Genomic DNA, 16,382 nt, shown 5'->3' with positions numbered 1-16,382 from the left:
TGCCCCTGCCCAGGCCTGTGCCTACAGTGGCTGGACCCCACTTCCTGCAGGAGTGCATCCCTGGCCCACACTGATGTCATTTCTTCACTGGGTTCTGGAGGCAGTCACCTCACATGGGAACCCGGCTCTGCCACTTCCCAGAGTGGTCTCGGGCTCTGTGCTTCACTTCTCCAAGCTTCGTGTTTCCCAGCTGTGACCTGAGGATGATGACGCAGTGCTTCCCCCATGGAAAAGAGGGGAGATGAAATGAGGTCATGCATAGATATGTTGAGCACAGCGTTTGGCACATTAAAAAGAAACAGCGAATGACAGCTGATCCCTCTTTTTGCCACCACTGGGTTCACTGTCACTGAGCTAGGCTGTTCTGTGAAGGATTGAGCATTCTCTCTTCTTTTCTTTTCTTTTCTTTTTTTTTTTTTTTGAGACAGAGTCTCGCTCTGTCTCCCAGGTTGGAGAGCAGCGGCATGATCTAACTTACTGCAACCTCTGCCTCATGGGTTCAAGCGATTCTCCTGCCTCAGCCTCCCAACTAGCTGGGATTACAGGTGCACACCACCACACCTGGCTAATTTTTGTATTTTTAATAGAGACGGGGTTTTGCCATGTTGGCCAGGCTGCTCTCGAACTCATGACCTTAGGTGATCTGCCCACCTCAGCCTCCCAAAGTGCTGGTATTACAAGCATGAGCCACCATGCCTGGCCGAGCTTCTTCTTTCTTAAGAGACAGGGTCTTGCTCTGTCATCAGGCTGGAGTGCTGTGGCACAACCATAGCTCACTACAGCCTTGACCTCCTGGACTCAAGAGATCCTCCCGCTTCAGCTTCCTGAGTAGCTGGGACTACAGGTGCACACCACCATGCCCGACTAGTTTAAAGTGTTTTTTTTTTTGTAGAGATGGGGGAATCTCACTATGTTGCCCAGGCTGGCCTTGAACTCCTGGCCTTAAGTGGTCCTCCTGCCTTGGCCTTCCAAAGTGCTGTGGCCACAGGTGTGAGCCACTGTGCCTGGCTGAGTTTAGCACTGAGGATGTGTTCTAGCCCTACAGACAGCCCTGGTGGAGAGGGCACTGAGGTGGGGACTTACCAGCTGACCTGTGTGCCTTGTGCAGCCCAGCCCAGAGCAGTGAGGACTCCAAGAATGCCTGGGAGCTTGTGCAAGCGAACCCTTAGCCTCCTTAGCCTCTCCCCTTGGGCCCGCCCCTTTGTCTTCTCCAGGCTTCCACCCCCATCTCCCAACTTGTCTTCCTTTTTTTTCTTTTTTTTTCTTTTTTCTTTTTCCTTTTTTGAGATGGAGTCTCACTCTGTCACCCAGGCTGGAGTGCAGTGGCATGATCTCGGCTCACTCCAACCTCCACCTCCCAGGTACAAGCCATTCTTCCCCACGTAGCTGGGTCTATAAGCACACACCACCGCGTCCAGCTAATTTTTGTGTTTTTAGTAGAGACAGAGTTTCATCATGTTGGTCAGGCTGGTCTCGAACTCCTGACCTCAAGTGATCTGCCCGCCTCAGCCTTCCAAAGTGTTGGGATTATGGGTGTGAGCCACTGCGCTCAGCCGCCACTTCTCTTCCTGGGCAGCCCCTTTGAAAGTGTCACTGTCACTCCCTCTTCGACCGTCTCCAGTTGGTGTCCCCACACCACACAGTGCCCTCAACAAGGCCACCTAAGACTTCTGTGGGACAAATCTCACAGTATGCATCTGCCTTCCTCTCCCAAGGAACCTCTGCCGCACTTCGCTCTGCTGACCCCTCCTTCCCTCTAGAAACTTGGGTGCCAGCTCCCATCACCCCCACGCACCAAGCTCATCCCTCCCAGGCAGCTCCTCTGTGCTTCAGCTTAAGGTGGAGGAGCCGCAGATTCATTCCGGCCACTGCCACCCCCTTGACATTCGTCCCTGGGCAAACTCACCACCTGGAAGGCTTCGCCGCTGCCTCTGTGCTGGCCTTACCCAAGCATGGGGTCTCTACCTCAGTGAGACCTGCCCTGGCTGCACACCCCAATGCCCACCTGCCTGCAGGGGGCCTCCACCTGCGCCTTTCACCACCTTCTAGAGAAATTCCTTATTTCACCTTCCATTGTTCATGCTATTACGAAAAATGGGAACTGGCAATACACAATCAATGTGAAAGTGACTCAATCCGCAAGTCATCGGTGAAATGCAAAATAAAACAATGAGATCATTTCAAAGCCACCAGGTTGGCAAAAATTTTAAAGTACAAAGAATAATACAAATGAATAGCTGTGGATCCATCACCCAAATTTGCCTACTTGACTTCATATCATGTTTTAAAGAAGAAATGCAGCATTTGAGTATGCCCAGCAGTTTGTCAAAAGAAAAAAAAACTAAAAAAAAAGAAATACAATATTATAGACATAGCTGAAAGTCCCCTCATGTTCCTCCTCAACTGAAACAGCCCGCCAACGTGGATGTATATGATGCCCACGCATATTTTTAGACTTTTACCATTTATTTTTGGATCCAGAAGCAATAAATAGACTTACAGCAAACACTGCTTTGGGTGTTTAAAAATTTACCTACATTTGGTGGAAGGAAAAATGAGAAATAGTGACAAAACAAAAAAAGAAGAAAAAGAAAATACTTAAATGGAATCAAACTTTACATATCACAATATCACTTGTTATTTTCTTTCAAAGTTATTTTCTTTTCTTCCTTTCTTTGTTTTTGTTTTTGTTTTTGTTTTTGTTTTTGTTTTTGACATGGAGTCTCGCCCTGTTGCCTAGGCTGGAGTGCAGTGGTACAATCTCAGCTCATTGCAACCTCCACCCGCCAGGTTCAAGTGATTCTCCTGCCTCAGCCTCCTGAGTAGCCGGGATTACAGGTGCCCACCACTATGCCCAGCTAATTTTTGTAGTTTTAGTAGAGACGGGGTTTCACTATGTTGGCCAGGCTGGTCTCGAACTCTTTACCTCAGGTGATCTGCCCGCCTCAGCCTCCCAAAATGCTGGCATTACAGGCGTGAGCCACCGTGCCTGGCCTCAGTGTTATTTTCAAGATTTACCCATGTTGATCCCTGCAGGGTTGAGTTTATTCTTTTGAAATGGTGGTAGAATTTTCCCGTGTGAATGTTCCACAATAGATATGCTCCCTGCCACCCTGGTCCACAAGTAGGTTTCTGATTTTTTTCACCATCACAGTGTTGCAGTTGGCATCTTGTTCACATTGGTGCCACTTACTTGGATTCCTTTAGGGCACATTCCTAGATGTAGGAGTGCCAAGTCAAAGGGCGTGTGCCTGTGCACCTTAACTAGATGTGGTCAGTGACTTCCTCAAACTGCACCAATCTCTGCTTCCAGCCAGGGAGTGTGAGAGCTCCTGCCTCTCCACCCTTGCTCCAGTACTTGCTATTGTCAACTTCTCTTCCCATTACAATTGCTAGTATTTAACTTCATTGGTTTTTCTCTGGCTATGAAAGTAAGGTTTGTTTGTTATAATAAATCAGAATACTACAAACATATGCAACATAGAAACTGACGATTCCCCAGAGATGCCGTTCTTAAAGAGTTTCAGTGTTAAAACAGTGTACATTGCTCCAGAATTCTTTTCAATGACACACTAACACATGAGTGAATGAAAATATTTGCTGTTCTTCTACAGGGTGGTTTCATTCAGCTATATCATCACTAAGTAGTTTAAAATGCGCATGCACACACAAAATCACTGCTTTTCTGTTGTTATTTCCCAGTGACGACCTGCCAATTGATTTCATTGCCTTCCCGGCACAAAATAGCTGCTCATTAAATATCTGCTCCATGGATGGATGAATGGCTGGATCGATGGATGGATGGATGGACGCATGGACGGACGGATGGATGGACGGACAGACGGATGGATGGACAAACAGACTGATGGATGGACGAACAGACGGATGGATGGATTCTTACATTTATAGCCACTTTCTTACCTTTTTATGCCCAGGAGACTATAGACTATCTTCTACTTGCAAAAGACCAAAATTAAGATTAGAAAGTGAGACATTAACAGAAATTAATCAAGCCTCTGTCCAGGTTCTAGTCCTTATTTGAGCAAAGGTGCCACACACCATAGAATCCCAGTTCCTGGTGAGGTTACCGGGAGCATGGCATCCAAGAGCCCAGTCTCCAATGCACCATCAGACACACAGACAAATCCATCCTCTCTACTTTGGGGCAGGGCTGTAATGAACCATCCTTGGGATACTGTCCGTTTTCTTCTTCTTCTTCTTCTTCTTTTTTTTTTTTTTTTGAGACGGAGTCTCGCTCTGTCGCCCAGGCTGGAGTGTAGTGGCCGGATCTCAGCTCACTGCAAGCTCCGCCTCCCGGGTTCACGCCATTCTCCTGCCTCAGCCTCCCGAGTAGCTGGGACTACAGGCGCCCGCCACCTCGCCCGGCTAGTTTTTTGTATTTTTTAGTAGAGACGGGGTTTCACCGTGTTAGCCAGGATGGTCTTGATCTTGTGACTTCGTGATCCGCCCGTCTTGGCCTCCCAAAGTGCTGAGATTACAGGCATGAGCCACCGCGCCCGGCCGGGATACTGTCCCTTTTCTAAAAGAAAAAAACATCCAAAGTTAGTATGTTCCAGCAGTCACAACCTGAGTCATCCAGAAAGCTCTCTGTACTCCTCCTGCTAAGCCCCTAACTGAGTTATCTCTTGTTATCGACAAGTAATGAACATCCAAGCTCTGTTAGATGGTTACTTGGTCTGAAGGATTCCCTCCTTCTTAAAAAAAAAAAAAAAAAGTTTATTTTATTTTTTATGTATCTGTTAATTTTTTTTTTTTTGGTAGAGATGGGCTCTCACTATGTTGCCCAGGCTGGTCTCAAACTCCTGGCCTCAAATGATCCTCCCGCCTCAGCCTCCCAAAGTGCTGGAATTACAGGTATGAGCCACCACACACCCAGCCGGAAGTGTTGCCCTTGAAGTTCTGCATCCTCCATCCCTCTTCTAAGCTGTGGGGGATTCACCCCGGCATTCAGGGCTAATGTAGAGGCTGCACGTTGGGGCCTGCAGGTCAGGTGTGGTTGTGCTGGGGCTGCCGAGTCATTTCAAAACACTTGAGGCAACACTGAAAACCTGAAAAGTTCACATTCAGATATAGCTCCCCAGCTCTGGCCAGCCCCGCAGGCAGAGCATGCGGTCTGCAATGGACCAGAATCCTCACCACCTCTACCACACCCAAGCTAAGGTGTCAGGCTCTGTTGCTGTTTATCTTCACAAACGTGCGTACATCTTCTTGGAGTAGACAAATATTTCTTGTACTTGTGACTATCAAAAGTGAGAAAACAGTGTTGAGTGCAGTGGCCCACACCTGTAATCCCAGCACTTTGAGAAGCTGATGCGGGAGGATCGATCACTTGAGGACAAGAGTTCAAGACCAGCCTGGACAACACAGTGAGACCCCGTCTCTACAAAAAGATAAAAAATTAGCTGGGCATGATGACTCATGTCTGTAATCCCAGCACTTTGGTAGGCCGAAGAGGGCGGATCTTTAGAGCCCAGGAGTTCGAGACCAGCCTGGGTGACAAGACCCGGTCTCTTTGAAAAAAAAAAAAAAAGTGAGAAAACTGTGTAGATCAAGAAGGTGGAGTGTTTCAAGAAGAATGGCAGAGAGGGAACGTTTCTTCTAGAAGTGAAGACTACTTGAGCATGTTTAATATTCAATACAAAATGTCTTGGTGTCCAAAGACATGTTCTTTATATGCGCCTGGCTCCCATAGGCACTTAAGTTTGAGATTCCTGGACTTATAGGAGTCTTGGCTCTGACCCCAAGTTCCTGTGGGGCTTTCAGCTTGTCATTTACCTAGTATAAGCCTCGGTTTCCTCATCTGCCCAGTGGGGTTGCAACCCTCTGGCCAGCACGCCTGGCCAGCCTCTTGGGGGTTAAAAGTTGCTTTCTGGCCAAGGCGCCAGGGCTCACACCTGTAATCCCAGCACTTTGGGAGACCAAGGCAGGCAGATCATGAGGTTAGGAGATGGAGACCATCCTGGTCAACATGGTGAAATCCCGTCTCTACTAAAAATACAAAAATTATCTGGGCATGGTGGTGTGTGCCTATAACCCCAGCAACTCAGGAGGCTGAGGCAGGAGAATCGCTTGAACCCAGGAAGTCAGAGGTTGCAGTGAGCTGAGATCTCACCACCACACTCTAGCCTGGTGACAGAGTGAGACTCCGTCTCAAAAAAAAAAAAAAAAAAGTTGCTGTCTGTTTCTCTTCCAACTCTTACCTTCCAGGTGGTGATGGAAGACTAGTTTGGGGCTGCTTTCAGGTTTGCAGTCATACTTCAGGGAACTCCCCTGCTTCCTGGCATGCAAAGGAGGTTTCATTTTTCTAGAGGTCAGGGTGGGTGGGTGTAAGAGGGACAATGGGCAGGACCGAAGTCAAACTAGCAAGCAGGTGGGCGAGAGGCTGCCAGGGGCGGAGAGAAGCCCGCAGCCTCCACCCTACATCCTGTCTTTATCCCCTAGGTCTCTTGCTGGTCCCTGGGGTGACCTTCGGCCCTCAGTCCTTCTGAGGCATATTAAGGCCAGAGGTGAGGCAGGTGTGATTCCTGGGCCGCTGCTGGGAAATGGTTCCCCCGCGCCCATTAAAGCCTGGCACCTGAAAGGTAACCGGTTGTCCGGTGGCCCTGGAGAGAGAGATCCAAGGTGGGAAGGCCCTCAGGCCTCCCGAAAAAGCTTCCAGCACTGGGGCGGACTTTGCTCTTCCTTGAAGGGAACCTGCACTGTGCTCCAGGAAACTCCCTCTCTGATTCCACCACTGTGATGGAGAAAACTGAGGCTGCAGAAGAAAAATTGCAGCTGCAGAAGATGAGTGTACAGATGCCAGGAGTGGTTATTCCACACTGTTCGTCTCCGCGCTATCCAGGGCAGCTGAAAATGATGGCTCATCTGCGCCTTGAGATAGATACAGACGTCAATAAGGAATTCGTGGGAAGCACAAAAGGCAGGCTGGGGGGGGCTTTTATTAATTATATTTCTTCCATCTTCAAAACAATACATGTCAGTAATCTACATTGAATGAGCCCAATTGATGCCAATCATTTCTTTTTTTTCTTTCTTTCTTTCTTATTTTTTTTTTTTTTTTTGTGAGACAGGGTCTTGGTCTGTCGCCGAGGCTGGAGTGCAGTGGCATGATCTCAGTTCACTGCAACCTCCGCCTGCCGGGTTCAACTGATTCTCGTGTCTCAGCCTCCCGAGTAGGTGGGATTACAGGCACCCGCTACCACACCGGGTTAATTTTTGTATTTTCAGTAGAGACAGGGTTTCACCATGTTGGCCAGGCTGGTCTCGAAGTCCTGACCTCACATGATTCACCCGCCTCAGCCTCCCAAAGTGCAGGGATTACAGGCGTGAGCCACCGCGCCCAGCAGTGATGCCAATGATTTCATCCTTTTGTTTCTGTTGGGGGAAAAAAGAAAAAGCATCTGTCTGCCCAAGCTAGTCAGCCCTCACATGAGCCTGGGGATCAGCAAAGCCCTAGAAGCCCTTGCCGGGGCCCCTCTCACTGTCATTTTTGCGTCCGGGCTCTCCCTGGCAATGCCCAGAGCAGTCCTGCCTGGCAGTGCCCATCTGCTGTGTCCCCAGCCACCGTCCCCTCTCCTGCGTTCTTTTTTGCTATAATCCCACGTAGAGGAGCTCTGACCTCAGTATTGAGTCCAATCTTTGCGTGGAGGTAGAGGCAGGGTGTGTGTGTGTTGAGGGTCTGGGGGGCAGTGTTTAGAAACTAAGGACCCCTCTCGATGCACCTCAAATCACATTCCTCACCTAAGGGTTCTTTATGAAGAAAGAAAAGAAATAATTGGTTCTAGATTGCTTTCTTCCTGCCATCCTTATCTATTACCATTAGATTTCCTTGTTTGGCATACGTTAGAAAAGGGTATGTGTACGCTGGGGCACACAGCAATGGCTGAAAGACTCACAGATTATTTGGCTGCTTCTGTCATCACCCTCCACCCGCAGATCCTAGGGTGAACTGTCAGGGACGGCATCGAAGAGTTTCCAAACGTAAATGTGCTAAACCTCAGTATCCTTTCCTCCTCCTCCTCCGTGCCACCGCAGAACAGGTGGCGGCTGCACATCTGACCCAGGAAAGAGGCACTGAGAAAAGCATTCAGGCAATAAACAAATGAGAGAGACAGGTGCACACACCTGACATTTGTTATTATTTGGATGCAAACATCATTAGCACGGGAGCTTCAAACAGCCACTAAAATCTGGGCTCTGTCCAGGCTCCGCACCTAGATTTCACCAAAAGGTGCTTTCAGAATGGGGTTGGGATGACCTTTCCCGGCCCCACTTCACCAGGCAGCCCTGGTTTGTGAAAACGACCTAGGTGGGGCTGGGCACAGTGGCTCACGCCTGTAATCCCAGCACTTTGGGAGGCCAAGGTGGGTGGATCACTTGAGGCCAGGAGTTCAAGACTAGGCTGGCCAACATGGTGAAACCCAAACTCTACTAAAAATATAAAAATTAGCTGGGCATGTTGGCATATGCCTGTAGTCCTAGCTACTCGGGAGGCTGAGGCAGAAGAATCGCTTGAATCTGGGAGGTGGAGGTTGCAGTAAGCTGAGATCGCGCACGGCACTCCAGCCTGGGTGACAGAGTGAGACTCTGTCTCAAAGAAAAAAAAAGAATGTCCTAATGGGGTCCCAACTCAGCCACCTCCACCTGCAACTCAGGCAGTTCTGGAATTTCCATGCAGGAGGCTCGAGGGTGACTTGTAGTTAAAAGTGGGGGTCACAGGCATATCCCCAGGATGAGTCTGCAACTGAGTGTTGACTGAGATAGTTTGGAGGGAACTGATAGCGACAACGGAGGGTGTCAGAGTCCCCCCTACGCCCATCTCCCGTGCTGCCAACCTTTTTCTCTTCCTTCTTCTCCTCAAGCCCCACTGGGCTTTTTGCCCTCCAGACCTCCTCCTCCCAGACACTAGGGGCCGATCTGCACAGCTGGTGGTCAAGACCCCTCCTGGCATCCTTGGTGGATCCAACACTGAGTAGAGAGTCGCCGAGGCGAGTAGCGATGCTCTGGCGGAAGGCTTCACAAGCACACTCACCCCGAACAGCTGCTGGAACCTGGCACGCTCTGCTGCTGTAAAAATTATCAGCACTGCCACCCCAGCTCCTGGAGAAAGTCTCGGCGTGACAGCCTGCAAAGTAATCCTGCATTTGAATTTCATTGACAAAGCCTGGCTTCCTCCAGACAAGCTCCAACCTGCACAGATGGCCCCTCGCATCAAAAAGTAAAAATAACAAAGCTTGCAATTCTGGGCCTCCCTTTTTCTCTGGGCAGATGTGCTGGCTGCACATTTTGGGAGGCGCGCAGTCTAGGTTCCAGCAGCAACCTCTCTCCTCCTGTGCATGCGCACTCGCCCCTTCTGGTGTGCTGCTGGGGAGCAGCCGTGGCCGCGGCCCCGGAGTGTGTTCTGGGAACTGTCTGGGATGCCTGAGTCTTTTGAGTGGGAGAGAAAGACCCAGAGGGGAGAGAGTGTGAAAATTCATCCCCCCACTCAAGATTGGCCATGTTGTCATCCATGAGACAGCTGGCCCAGGGAAGCGGTTGCAGGGTTGGAGGAAGGCCTCAAGTAAGGTGGTCAGCAGAGGTGGGGGACGAGGGGCTGCTACACTAAGGGCTGGCCAGTGCACGCCACGTGCAGGCGGCAGTGTGGGAGATGAAGCTCTAGGAGTTTCTGATTTTTTGCTTTATTTTCCCCCAATCAGATGCATCAGAAGGACTGATGTTCCATGTGGCCCAGGCTGATCTTGAACTCCTGGCTCAAGCAATTCTGCCACCTTGGCCTCCCAAAATGCTGGGGTTACGGGCGTGTGCTCCTGATTTTTTGAATCCCCCAAACCTTGACCAGCCACGGAATTCTCTCCATCCATATTTGCTGAGAACCTCTGGGGATATCCAGGCCCTGAGGATATGATTACGGATGAGACAGACCCAGAGAGCACAGGCTCAGGGGAACACACAGCCAAGGCCATCTGAGAGCTGGGTGGCCACAGACTCACTGCTCAGGAATGTCAGAGCAGGAGGCCAGGAGGGAGACTAGAGGCAGGGACCTGCGGCTGGCGACGCTGCGGAAGCCACTTACCCGCAGGTAGGTTTCACCTTTGATGAGCCATCTGACCTGGAGCCACCAAGGCTCATCCAGAAATGGTGGCTGAAGTCTTTGCTCTACCAGAGGGTCAGATGAGATAAGATGTTCAGCTGCAAGGAAAAGGCAACTCAAAGTGCCAGGAGAAAACAAGGAATGCATGGATTCATATAAATGTATGGATTCAAACGAATGGCCCAGGGGCCTATCTAGCCTCAGGCATGGCTGGATCAGGGTGTTTACATTGCTGTCCTCAGGAATCCTTGCCTCAGCTCTGAAAGCTGACTGTGCCGACTTTGTTCTCCACGTGGCATTGGCCAGTGTCTCCAGGCAGACATTCCTCCCAGCAAGTACCTCCTACCCAGAATCTCCAGCAAAAGTCCTGGGGATGCTTCTTATTGGTCCAGCTTGGGTCACATGCCCATCCCTTCTCTAATCACTGTGGCCAGAGGAATGTAGTGCTGTGATTAGCCAGACATGTGTCAGGTGTCAGTCTCTGGGGCAGAGTTGGAATGGGTCCATCTGAACTACCTGGCTCTACAGAAAAGGGGAAGGGATGCTGGGTTGGCAAAAGCAGCAAGTACAGAAACCAACAAAGACCCTCCCAGAGCATGGGTGACGGCAGAGATGGGAGCGTGCTCTGGAACAGCTGCAAAAATCCTGTTTCCAACAGCAGGATTCTTCTTGCTGCAGTTGTGTGCCCACTGTCATTCATCCCCTCAGCGTCTCGAATTCCAGCGTGCCGGCCTCTGTGCCAGGCCCAGGATATGGGGAAGGTTCCACATGACCGTGTGGGGAAGCCTGCCTGCCACCTGGCCTCAGGGGTGGGAGCAGCCCCCTGGGGACTGTTGAGGTCTGCCTCAGCCCTAAGGCCCCTACTTTCCCTCTCTGGTGTCTCTTAGATCTCCCTGTGTTTGGATTTCCATTTTCCCCTTCCTTAAACCAACACCGTAAGGTCCAACCTTCACCCTGACCTGGAGAAAAAAAAAAAAAAAACAGAGACCAGGAGGGTCTTCACAGCCAAAGCCCCAGGTCTGGGCTTCTCATGCACAAAGCCTCTGTTTGCCACCCACAAGCCCATTCGGGGTAGACTTGCCCTCTTGTAGTAGAATAAAGGACAAGTGGCCAAACTTGTTTGGCTCTTGGTCCTGGGCCGGGGGTGGAGGGGAGAAAACGGGCATGAACAGAGAAAGGCATGCTGAGGCTGGCCAGGGGGTATGTGAACTGGGAGGGGGCCAGCTGGGGAGCTCAGTTTCCAGGCCCCCACCCACGCCTGTGTTGCCACTGCGATGTGCCTCAGTGAGTGCACTGGGCAAGACATTGTTTAAAGCAGCCTGTGTAGAAACATCCATGAAACTAACCTTGAGGGAAGGACTGGGGTGGGGCGGGGGTTGGATGCAGACAGCAGGAAAGCATGCCCTTCAGACCACATGGGGTTGTTCTCCAGCACTGAGTGCTCACCCACACCGCAGGGCACTGCCACCCTGGCTTTACTCCTGTTTAGTCATTTCATTTTCTCACAATCCTATGGGGTGGGAATGATCACTGGACCCATTTTAGAGAAGAGGGAACTGAGAAACAGGGAGGTCCCACACTTGCGCAAGGTCCCACATGGGGCCTGGCCTCCGGGCCTGGCTTCAGGGCCTGTGACAAGACACTGCATGAGAAGCTGGGGGCTGGTTGATAGGACTTCTCATTAACCAGCTCACAGGCGTCCCAAAATCCCACCCAGGGCTGGGGCCCAGTCATCAGCTTTTGGGGTTTCTGGCCCTGGGGTGGCCCTGGCCACACAGGCCTCTGCATAGGGCATGCGTTGGTCCCCTGAAGCTCAACAGCTCAGCTCTTCTGCTGGGACAAGCGCTTCCTAGGAATTCTGAGCACTTCTGCCCCTTCCCAGGGGCCCCTCCCAGGCCTCCTCCGCCGCCAGTCCGGGCTGACAGCTTGGCTGGCCCCAGGCTGGGGCCGACTCTGAATGCGGCGCCTCCCGGTCACGCGGCATGGGCAGAGGAGGAGGAGGAAAAGGGAGAGGAAGAGGAGGAGGGGAGAGGAGGGAGGCCGGCCTGGGTAGAAGTCAGCTCCAGCTCCTGGAAGGAGCCCACGCGTGCTCTAGACGCCTTCCCTGCACGGGGCGCTGCCCACCCCCGCCTCTGGAAGGAGACGGGGGCCCCGGAGGGGGCGGCAGTCCGGTGAGCAGCGACTTGGGGCCCGAGGCCCCGGCCAGTTCCATCCTCACCACGCCCGACGGAAGCTATCGCCACGATTTGGGGAGGGCCGCCTCTGAGCCTCCTGTGGAGGCGGCACCTCTGCTACTCCACTGCACAAACGGGGGAAACCGGCTCCGCCGAGCGTACCAGGCTAGGCCGACCCTGAGGGGCGGGGGGCATGACGCCAGGAGCTGACCCCCATCGTCCACTGACGGCCAGTGCCCCGTCATGCAGGCCGAGGCCCAAGCAGGAAGGGGCCCCGCTGCGAAAGGTCGGACCTGCGTTGCACCAGTTTCCAGCCAAGTGCTTTGGGCAAGTTTCTTAACCGCTTTGGCCTCCACTTTCCCCTTCTGTGAAATGGGATGGTGCCCACGTGACAGGGTTATCATGTGCCCTAGGGCCTGGCAGGCTGAGCCAACGTTAGTGTTTGCATGGCTAGTATAGTTTTATTTTTTATGTATTGTTTTGGAGACAAGGTCTCAGTCTGTCACCCAGGCTGCAGTGCAGTGGTGCGATCAGCGCTCACTGCAGCTTCGAACTCCCAAGCTCAAGCGATCCTCCCACCTCAGCCTCCCAAGTAGCTGGGATTACAGGCGGGCACCACCACACCCAGCAATTTTTTTTTTTTTTTTTTTTTTTTTACCAATGAGGTCTCCTGCGTTGCCCAGGCTGGTCTCGAACCCCTAGCCGCCAGCGATCCTCCTGCCTTAGCCTCCCACAGCGCTGGCCTATTAAGGTTTTAACAGAATGAACTGAGGCTCAGCTGGACCAACGCGGACCCCGGCCTGCGCCCACGCCTCACCGTCTCCCCAGGGCCTGGGACCTGCAGAACCTCGGCACCACAGCTGGGACAGCCGTACTGCCCTAGCACTCAGGCTGCGCTCCACGTGCGCTGTGTTTACACACGTGATGCGCTGCCCCGCCCCGCCCCGCCCCGCCCCGCGTCTCCCAGGCCGCGCGGCTGCAGCCTGGCCAAGGCGGATGCTCGGGGCTGGGGGCCCGAGCGCGGCCTCACGTCGCCCCGACGCCTCCCCCGGCAGACTGGAGCGGTCCACAGCCTCCCTGGGCGGGCTTGGCCCGGCCACTCCGCTGTGTCCACGCTGCCAGGACGCGGGAGCTTGCTCCGACGGGCGCGGAAGCACATCCGGGCGCGCGCCGCAAGAGGGGCGGGGCCGGAGAGGTAGGGGCGGGGCCGGGCCTTGCTTGGGGCTCTGAGGGGCCCGCACCGCAAAGGGCGGTGCCAGGGCGGTGAGGGGCGGGGCCTGGCTGTACGAAGGGGCTGAGGGCCCCAGGCGGGAGGGGCGGGGCCAGGGCAACGGTGGGCGGGGCCAGGCCGTGCTTCCGAGCTCCTCGGGGCCTGCGGCGGGGTAGGTGGGGCCAGGGCGGCGATGGGCGGGCCATGCTATGCGTAGGGGCCCTGAGAGACCCGTACAGTGAGAGGGGCGGGACCGGAACTGTGGTGGACCGGGTCTGGCGTTCAGCTGTGCAGTGGCCTCTTTTCCGCGGCCAGACCTGAGTGCCTCGCAGCAGCCGAAGGCGGGTTCGCAGGTTGAGCTGCGCTGGCCCTGCCCTCGGCAGGCAGAACCGGATAGAGCTCGGACGGGCGCCGTCACTCCCAGATTTCTCTGCGTCCTTGGCAGAGCCACTCCTCCTTGGTACTCCTTCCTTCACCCACCGGGGCCCCCTTCCTGCTCTGTCTGCCCCTCTAGCTGCTGCCTCCAGGGGCTCAGGTCTCGGCCTCTTTTTGAGACGGAGTCTCACTCTGTTGCCCAGGTTGGAGTGCAGTGGTGTGATCTGTGCAGGGGGCTGCCCCTGGCAGATCTCGTCCATCCCAGGTTTTAACGCCTACTTGCTTGCGGATGATCCTGATAGTTGTAACAGTAGCTAAACTATTTTCCACTTGCTTTCTGAACATTGATGCCGTTTGGACTCCTGACAGCCCCATTTTTACTCTCCGGCGCAGCCCTCTGCTCTGAGCTCCGTATTCCCCGCCGGCCGGGTGTTCCACGGCCCTTATGAGCCAGCGTGTGTGCAGTGAAGCCCTTCTTCCGTCCCGTTTCACCCTGGGTCTCCTCCTCAGGGAGTAGCATCACGGCCCGCTCAGTGGCAGCCAAGCCCCAGATAGGGCTTCCGTCTTGACTCCTCACTCTCCTCCCTATTCTTCCTCCACCCCACCCGACCCACAATTCTCTGCTACACTTGTCTCCACGGCCCTGGTCTGAAACACATCATGCTTCACCTGAACTGTAGGAGACCCATCTTTCTGCCTCTTGTCTTACTAGCCTCAAGTCCTGCCTTCATGGGCAGTCGCAGGGATCTTTCTCAAAAGCAAATTTCTAATGATTGCATTTTTCTTCTTTAAGCAGTAGGCTGAAAGCCAAAGCTCTTCATCTTTTTACAACTCAGAAAAAAAGATAAGGATGCCCTCTGTCTGGCCTTGCCACTGTTCAACCTGGTACTTGCAAGTCTTGTCCAGTGCAATGGGGTGAGAAAAGTGAGTAACAGAAGGATTGGAAGCAAAATGACAACATCGTTATTGTCAAGTAATGATCATCGATATAGAAAACAAGAATCAACAGAAAAATTAACCTAATGAGAGAGTTGCACAAAGGTAGTTTAAGGTCAGAATAGGGCCAGGTGTGGGGGCTCACCCCTGTAATCCCAACACTTTGGGAGGCTGAGGCAGGAGGATTCCTTGAGGCCAGGAGTTCAAGACCAGCCTGGGCAACATAGTGAGACCCTCTTCTATTAAAAATAAAGATCAGAGGCTGAGTGCAGTGGCTCACACCTGTAATCCCCGCACTTTGGGAGGCCAAGGAAGGCAGACCACTTGAGGTCAGGAGTTCGAAGTCAACCTGGCCAACATGGTGAAACCCTGTCTACTAAAAGTACAAAAGTTATTCGGGCATGGTGGCACGTGCCTGTAATCCCAGCTACTGGGGAGGCTGAGGCAAGAGAATCGCTTGAACATGGGAGGCAGAGTTGCAGTGAGCCAAGATCACACCGCTGCACTCCAGCCTGGGCAACAGAGTGAGACTCCGTCTCAAAATAATAATAATAATAATAATAGTCAGAATATAAAGTCAGTAATGGGTTCCTCCACAAAAATAATACATGTATTATGAATGTGATAAAAAATAAAGTATTCTGCATGATACTGAAATATTTATGCATTAACCTAACAAAAAATGCACAGGATCTTTAGGGAGCAAAACCTGAAATTATAATATATAGATTTTGTTTTAAAAGGCTTGAATACATAGTGAGATAATGTCAACCTTGAAAGAATGTAAATTTTCCGTTACGTGATCTAACTATGCATTGCAATTTCAGTAAAACTTCCAGCCCAATTGTTTTGGAACTTGAGAAACTTGATTCTTCAACGTTTGTGGAAGAATAAAAATCCATGATCTGCTAAGACAATCTTGAAGAAGGACAAAGGAAACTCTTATTCAACAGGCATTAAAATGAATTACAAAGGCATAGTAATTAAAATAATGGAATATTGGTACAGAGAAACAAATAGGTAAGAGGAGTAGTTTGGAGAGTCCAGCATAAACTCAATAATATATGGTAACATAATATTTCTGTGATAGGAAAGGATTTCTCATGACCTCCAAAGCATAAGCTGAAAGGTGAGATGTGATGGATTTTGACTACACCAAAATGAAAAATGTTGCTTTGCTACAAAATTAACATATGAGTGATAAGCTAGAAGGTATTCTCTATGTTTTAAATGAACAAAAGGCTCTAACTAGAATGCACAAGGAGCTTCTGAAAATCAGCACAAAAGAGAAAGAGAGAGGAAATCGAATTTAAAAAATAATGGGCAGGCCGGGCGCAGTGGCTCATGCCTGTAATCCCAGCACTTTGGGAGGCCGAAGTGGGTGGATCACGAGGTCAGGAGATCGAGACCATCCTGGCTGACATGGTGAAACTCCATCTCTACTAAAAATATAAAAAATTAGCCGGGCGTGGTGGTGGGCGCCTGTAGTCCCAGCTACTCGGGAGGCTGAGGTAGGAGAATGGCGCGAACCCGGGAGGCGGAGCTTGCAGTGAGCCGAGATCGTGCCACTGCACTC

This window comes from Theropithecus gelada, chromosome 19 (assembly GCF_003255815.1).
Source record: "Theropithecus gelada isolate Dixy chromosome 19, Tgel_1.0, whole genome shotgun sequence".
In the NCBI taxonomy this organism is placed as follows: domain Eukaryota; kingdom Metazoa; phylum Chordata; class Mammalia; order Primates; family Cercopithecidae; genus Theropithecus; species Theropithecus gelada.
The sequence above is the reverse complement of the archived record's forward strand: the minus strand, read 5'-3'. Positions refer to the sequence as shown.